This window comes from Momordica charantia (genome assembly GCF_013281855.1).
Source record: "Momordica charantia cultivar OHB3-1 chromosome 11 unlocalized genomic scaffold, Mcharantia_2.0 BLBB01000011.1, whole genome shotgun sequence".
Taxonomy (NCBI): domain Eukaryota; kingdom Viridiplantae; phylum Streptophyta; class Magnoliopsida; order Cucurbitales; family Cucurbitaceae; genus Momordica; species Momordica charantia.
Window position 1 is genome coordinate 10985574 of NW_028275159.1, and position 8412 is coordinate 10993985.

Sequence of the window (8412 nt, forward strand, 5' to 3'; positions counted from 1 at the left end):
GGATCTTATACTTTGATAAATATTAATGTGAAAGAATGTTGTATTTTAAAAAATATTTTTTCAACAAATCTTAGCATAATACAGAATTTACAGAGTTTCAACTTAATTTTGTGCACTCATTTGTTTAGGCTTGGCTTTTATTAAAATTTAAGTCAATTTTGAGAAATTGTTATGCTTACTTTTGTTGAAATGAGTAGGTGAAGCAAAATCTAATGGAAAGTAAAAATTACAACAAAACAATTATCTATATATGATATCAAATTCAATTGGATGAAACTTACGATTTAACGTAAAAATTGACTCACATTTTCACTCCCGTCCAAATGCGAGGGAAAAGTCCAATTTTTCCCCCTAAACTTTATTGTTAATCAAAGTTTTACTCCAACCTTCCCAATTTCAAATAGATCTTGACTTGGAATAAGTATGGCAATTTTTTACTTTTAATTAAATTTTCATTTAAAATTTTGTTAAAATAATATTCTTACATATATTTATTAAATTAGAAGCAGAGGTCGAAAGAGGTGTGAAATTAAGTCTTAAATAAGGAATGACAAAAGACTGTCCATAAAGTTTTGCACCCCTTCGTGGTAGGATTTACCTAGTTTATTTATCAAATAATTTCATATTTTAAAAGGCAATAATTATGATTTCTTTGATATGGTAGTTGGTGGTTGGTGGTTGGATGTGAAGACCTGTTTTTATTTGAACTATTAAAAGGGCCAAGGTCTTTTATTTTGGTCCTAAAACTTTTATTTATACACAATGTTTGTTTTAGCACAAGACTGCCTATTGGATAATTTAATTTTTTTTGATAATCAAAACCTACCAAATAGAAATGAGACATTTAAATTAGAAGAAGTCCAAACTACCTTTCTCTCAGATTCGTGTGCACCTGAAGACAAAATTTACCTCAGATAAGTAGTTAAGGTTGTCATTGGCCACGGCGCATGTTCCGTAGAGTACAGCACATAACTCGAAGTAGTGGCGAGTGAGAGTAAGGCGATTTCCTTTGGTCCAACCACTCGATCCTTTTGGCCTTTGATAAGCTGGTCCGTAAGACTAGTTTAAAAGTCGGTGTTAGTTTTTCGAAGTACATTAGTTTGAATATCGCACAATATTTCTCATGACACGTGGTATGTCGTTATTCGTCCTCGAACAACGTTCATATTTAAGTTATTCTATAAAAAAAATTAGGGTTTTTTCTTAAGACCAAAATTTGTAGACAACTTCAATGTGAAATTTTGTCAAGGCATTAATTTTGCAGTTTCCGCACATGTGATATGGTTAAGTGAATAATAGGATGTTAGATTACTAGTATTCTTAAAAATTTATGTTAATTTTATTTGTACTTAAAAAATAAGAAATAATATGTGTTTCTTATTCATAATGATCAGTAATATCCTAGGTCTTTGTCTACTAACTTATCTAGACACCATACAAAATAGAAGAACTAAATACGTCTAATATCAGACTAAACTAAATTAAAGAAAACACGTAAATATACATATATGCTACATCAACACCTTAATATACATATATGTTTATAACAAATTCTGAGCTATCTTAAGAGCTGGTGCGAGGTGGACTAAGCATAGCTTATCAAAGCAACCTATGTGAGGGAAGACCTGTACAAATAAAACAAAAACTATGACGCTCAAGTTAGTAAGAACTGATCTATACTCTCAGGACGAGTATAACACTCAAATCTTAGCTAGGATTCGGACCAAGATTTGGCAATTAATTGCCCCAACATTTCCCTGCGACCTGACTGCATCACTGTCTTTATCTGAGCTACACTTAGAAGAGCATGTTGGGTTTTGGCAAAATATTGGAATGGAAGTTGTCCCAGATTGGAAAAGTAGAAGGATGGAGATCCAAGTGCTAGAAGTTGTCCCACATCGGAAAGGTACAAGAGGGGGGTGTGTTCCAACTACTATAAAAGGAGTCTATGACCTTGGGTTTTAATCATCCCAATTGAAAAACTTTAAGCCTAGTGTACCAGCTCTAGTTAACTGAGCGGTATTTGCTTTGACAGAGTGTTTTGTGTAATTAAGGTCGGGGAGAGAAATCTATGTAATTGTGATAATTTTTCACATAGTGGATTTTTCCTTGTGGCCCGTGGTTTTTTATCGGATTTGGAGTTTTCCACATTAATTCTTGTGTTTCTTTATTTTATTGCTTTCTTTAAATTTTCTGTTTATTCTTGCGATAAAAAGTAGGGGATTTTTTCCCATCAAGTGGTATCAGAGCTTTAGGTTTGTAGTTAGCTTCGGTTCTGTGAATAGTATGGGTTGTTCACTATTTGCAAATTCGCCAGGAGTGTGAAGCATATATGTCATTCTTTATGAGTCTAGTGAAGATTAACGTGGAGAAATTTGATTGAAGGATCAATTTTTGTTTGTGGCAAGTGCAAGTCAAGGATGTGCTGATACAATCTGGGTTACACAAGGCATTGAAGGGAAGACTAGGCCATGATGTTTCTGAAAAGCTAAGCGGTGATTGTGGTTCAGTGGAGTCCAGCAGAGGTTCTAAGAAGTCCAACATGAGTGATGAAGATTGGAAGGAAATGAATTTGAGGGCTGCAAGCGCGATACGAACAGGTTTGATTAAAAATAATCTTGCAAATGTACATGGAATTTCAATAGCCAAAGAACTTTGGGAGAAGCTCGAAGCGTTGTATTAGGCAAAGGACATCTCAAATCGACTGTACCTGAAGGAGCAGTTTCACACGTTGCGAATGGAAGAAGGTACGAAAATTTCAAATCATCTGAGTAATCTCAATAGCATCATCTTTGAGCTGCAGGAAAGATCGAAGTGAAGATAGATGACGAAAATAAGACACTCATACTCAACTTGTCACTACCACTTTCTTATGAACACATGAAGTCGATCTTGATATATGGGAATGATACTTTGAATTTTGTCGAGACTACTAATAAACTATTGTTAGAGGAAAGAAGTCTGAAGAGTGAAGGTCGTACTTCACATGAAGATTCAGCACTGGTAGCTAGCAATTGGAAGAAGAAGAAAGACTCCGAACAAAAGAAAGCTTGTTGTTGGGGATGCGAACAGTCTAGGCATATGAAGAAAGATTGTCCTAACAGAGTCAATTCGTCAAAGGGCTCTGGGTCGGATGCTGACAGTGTTTCTCTCATCAGGGGAGAGAATGATCTCTTCCTTTGAAGAGAGATAGAAATCATCCTCATGGTATGTCCGTTTTACCATGATAGAAGATGTGATGTTGGCAGTTCCACAGGTTTACACACGAGCATTGATTTGGCGATTATGTAGGGTGTGTGTGGTGGAAATTATGTCGATATAGCTGAAGAACTTCCAAGTGAGCCAAGTAGGTGGAAGTTGCACCGTAAATTTCAGCATGATTTATCGACATGTGACGAGGAAGAAAAATCTTGGAAGGTAACATTCCAAGTGATCTACTTTTATGGTGGAGTAGGCTATAGTTCTATGAATTGAAAATTATGATTGTCGGTGAAGATAATGAGTATAGTAGAAGTTGTGAATTCTTCAATACTTGTTAGACACCTTACTCCTCGCCTGTTAGTAAACCTTCTAATCGGAGAGGCTAGACGCCAAAGCAAAAGAACTTGTGGAGTTGGAATCAAACTAAAGGGATCCTGCTTAGTGACGTGGACAAACTGACCCCTTTGGGGAGAAAGGTTAACCCAATCGTCGAACCCCGGGGGGAATTCCTTCCATACAGGATTGGGGAAAGACCAAACTTGGCATAGATGACTTCGTTAAGGAAAGCTGCTTGAAAAGTGCTCATCTCTTCGCTATCCTCCTTCCACTAAAAGGTGGAATTTGTTGGGTTTTGGTAAAATATTGGAATGAAAGTTGTCCCATATTGGAAAAGTCGAAGAATAGAGGTCAAATGCTAGAAGTTTTCCCGCATCAAAAAGGTACAAGGAGGGGGTGTGTTCCGACTACTATAAAAGGAGTTCATGGTCGGTATTTGTTTTGAGAGAGTGTTTTGTGTAATTGGAGTCGATGAGAGAAATCTGTGTGATTGTAATAATTTTTCACATATTGGATTTTTCCTTGTGAGTCGTGGTTTTTTCTCCGATTTGGAGTTTTCCATGTTAATTCTCGTGTTTCTTTATTTTGTTGCTTTCTTTAAATTTCTCAGTTATTTTTCTGCTTATTTCTACGATAGAAATAAGGGAATTTTTTTCCCATCGGAGCAAACACTATCCCTACAAACCAACACAAGTCATTCAGTATGCTTTGTCCTCACTCACATGTTTGATAAGAAAATCCCTTAGAAGGTCATCCAATCCAAGATAACTTTAGAGTTGTTATGATTAAACCACCGAAAAGGAAGGTGCACCTTGTTGGTATAGGTACTACCAATTTTTTTAAGCCTTTATTAACCATGCTTCCATGATCTTAGGATCCATCTCATTCAGATGTGGTACCGGTTCATCCATGTACCGTAGCTCTCCTCTCTACTCGAGCGTCACAATGACGAATCACATAAGCATACATGCGTATGGAAATGAGTCCCTATTTATAGGACTATGCTAGTGCAGTCCCATATTGTCGTTCCAAAAATTGGTTACATGACGGTTGCAGTGGACTCCTCAGCGTATGGCCTTTTTACGCCCCATCAGTGGTTTAATTGAGCTATTTGAGCTTTAGAGGGTCGACCACTACGCATTTTCGAAGTATTGGAGAGAGGTCACGTGAGACAATCTTTCCTTAACTATAAATGTGGTAGGTCTTATTGTACTCTCCAATAATATACGTTGCCACATTATATTCATCTCTTTTTTTTTTAACAAATAGGGTTGAGACAATTAATTGATATTTCTTCCAAAAGTATTTTTAGAAGAAATACTTCACTTAAAAGCATCTGTTTTTTTCAAAAGTGTCATAAATTTACTATGGTTGGGAATGACAAAGCAAAAAAATTATTTTACTTGTCCCACTTAGGTAGTTTCTGAATTGGGGGAGAGTTTATATTGGAAAGCCTTTTAATCTATGTTTATTTTGGGGTAAGTCCAAGACATTTCTCCACACGTGCATTGCCTGTTCATCTGGTCGGATGGATTCAAGTAACTCGCACTTGCACGCAAAATAAAAAATAGGTTTTTACTAAAATTTTATTTTATTCTTTTTGAAAATCCGGAAAATGAAAATATTCTTAATTAATGAAATTAATAATGTTAAATATTTTTTTTAATTAATTCCATTAATTCTTAAACTTAGTTCCTTCTTCAGTTTCCTTTTCTTCTTCAAAAACCAGATCCAAATATGGAATTTGAAAAAATATACACAGAATACTTCTTCTTCCTCCTTCAATCTTCTTCTTCTAAGCAAGTTCTTCTATTTCAATCTGCTCTAACGAGTACACGTTCGAATTATGATCTTGTGTTAACCTTGGGACCAACCAACGTACATACGATTTAACACAAAGATCATGTCGAAATTACTTTTAAAGGAGTGGTTCTTCATTTGTTTCTTCTTCTAAATCCTCCTTCTGATCAACAACTATTAGTTTTATGGTCGTGGTTTTTTAGCCTATGAACTTGTGTGACAACCTCTCTTATGTCTAAACAATCCCATGTACAGCTAGCTCACTTGTCCCTCTTTCTATGTTATGTTGAATTGAGAGTTAATAGTTGTTATGTTAATTTCAAATATTGAACACCAATCCATAATCATGGATCTCTTAGAAATTATTATCCTTAAGCGAGTTGGTAAGTGAACTTGGGTCTTTAGTTGAGTGAGTTCAGTCTTGTGATGTATATAGGTACACATCCTTGGTTGTAATATAATAAATCTTTGAATGAACCAAATTGATCTACTACGACAAAATCGTCTTTCAATATTAGTTCTAAATTATCATTGTATATTTACGATGACGTGAAGCAACAGTTGTTTTTGTGGTCATTGTATTCTACTTTAGCAGTTTCTAAATATTAGATTATATTATTCGATAACGTTATTTGAATATTATCATATTATGTTATTTTGAATTAGAATATAGTTTACATTATATTCTTTGAGCGATTTCCTATTTCAATTATGATTTGTGATTATATTAGTGTAAATAGGTTATTAGATTTGTATTTGAATGGAATTTCGATTAAATGAAATCCTTTTTATTTTTTCTTTATTTTTTTCATCCTCTAAAATTAACATGGTATCACACCGATCAAGTCAGAGGTAGTAATCAAGTATGGAGGACACTACGGAAGATGATGAAGAAGAAAAATATTGTTTATAGTATTCTTCTTCGAGGATTGGATTTAATTGGTGGATTTGATTGAATTTCGTGGTGCACTTGATTTTGTGGTATTTGTTTGCACTGTGTTGATGGTTTGCATGGGTGGTGTTGATGCTATTTTCTACCGAATTCACAGGTCAGTTCATGAGCTAACGAGGATGAACTCCAAGGTGCAATCTCGATGAAACGGTCTGCACAAGGAATAAATACTCCGACGCCCAAGTTAGTGTGAGCTAAAACTATGTCAAGTCGTTCTCGGAAGAATTGCGTACCTGAATCGTGAGGTAGAGTGTCCCTTTTATAGGTAGGTGGGGGAGACAAAGCCATTGGAGCCTTTCCGACCGATGGTTATGACTGCTGGGCCCCTAGGTCGATGGTCGGACCTGTGGTCGGATTTCTCAAGTCAGTTGATATGGTTTGTCCATCTCTTCTCGGCATAGATCAGGTCGGCGGGGACGGAGGGTCCGTTTTCTACCTTCTGATGTCTCCAAGCTGAATGGGTGCTTACACATGTTATTCTGATTTTGACCACCAACAGGTGGTATTGGTTTAAGTTCGTTTGTAAGTATTGGTTTGTGTGAAGCGTCTAATTTGTAGTTGGATTGCGTTGATTTGCACATAGAAAGCGTGGCGTTGGTTTGCGCTCAACTGACTTGAAGTTTGAATTTAGGAGGGTCGGCCATTTTGGTGGAGTCATGATCTGAGTTCGAATTTGATTGGGTTGATCTTAATTTGAATTTTGTTTGATTTCGTTCGATTTGTGAGTCAATTGTCATCATGATTCGTAAGGATGATTCTCTTCAATCAATTAGTGTACAATTGGCATTAACGTTGCCTTTGACATTGGTTTTGGCATTGGTATTAGTTTTGGTATTGAATTAGATTTTGTTTGAACTATTATTAGATTATGTTATTTAGATTAGCATATAGTTTAGATTATATTATTTGTTAGATTTTATTTTTCAATTATAATAGTATAAATAAATTATTAAGTTTCTATATGAATGACCAAAACGAGTATAACTCAGCAGTAATTCGCATATATTTCCAACGAAAGAAATTGTAAGTTCGATCCTCCGCCCCAAATGTTGTACTAAAAAAATAAAGTTTCTATATAAATGTCATTCAATTGAATGGAATTTTATTTGTTATTTTCTTACTTTTTCTCTCATTTCCTAAAATTAACATTGAATAGTAATAATTGTAAACCACAATCTAAGCGACCGTCATTATAATCTACGGTGGTAGTTAGAACAATATTGGGTGGTAACAACCATCTATAACGGTGTGAACACACTACGATGACGACCTTTATCAATAATATCAACATTCTTTGTTCAAACAATAACGATTTAACTGTCATCTTATATAGAAATTAACATGCCAAAATTACAACGATAGTTAGGTACTATGATGACAGTCTTACTGAAAAAAAGTATTAATAAAATCTTATATATACCATATTAAAATACATGGTATCAAACAAACAAAATAATGCAATAATCAAAATTCTTTTAACCAAACGATGATGCATATTAATTGTCATTGTATCTATGTCTTTTGGTGATGGTTATTACTCGTCATTGCCCAACTCTCTAAAATTTAAAAAAATTTCTGTATACAATTTTTCAAAATTGTCATTATAATGGTTTTCTATCATCGTTCACACAATGCCAACTGACATCTAAGGTCTATAGATATGTCAACCATCTTATCATTATGGAAGATATTTGTTTATTCATGTTACCACATATTTTAGTAGCACATTTTAGTAGCATGTTTATAAGGGATCTCATGAATAATTGTCCCTCATGAATAATGGTCACTTGTAGAGGTGACAAGAATAAATCAAGAAAGGGACAAAATATTGTACTCCCCACATTAAGATGATGAAGTGGCTTTTAGGATTCTCAGGGATTTTCAAAAGATTGCACATGTTCTTGGGATAGATTTTAACCCTTGATCCTGGTACATATGTTTCCATGTTTTGGTCTCTTTAGATGATGTTGTATTTGAATCGTGTATGAAATCTTTAACGATCGTATTTTAAGATAGATTAGTTTGGTTCATTATGTCAATTTCAATATGTTTTAATAAATAAGATAAGATACATATTACTATCTTAAAGATCGATAGTTTGATCATTCGCTCTGTAATTATTA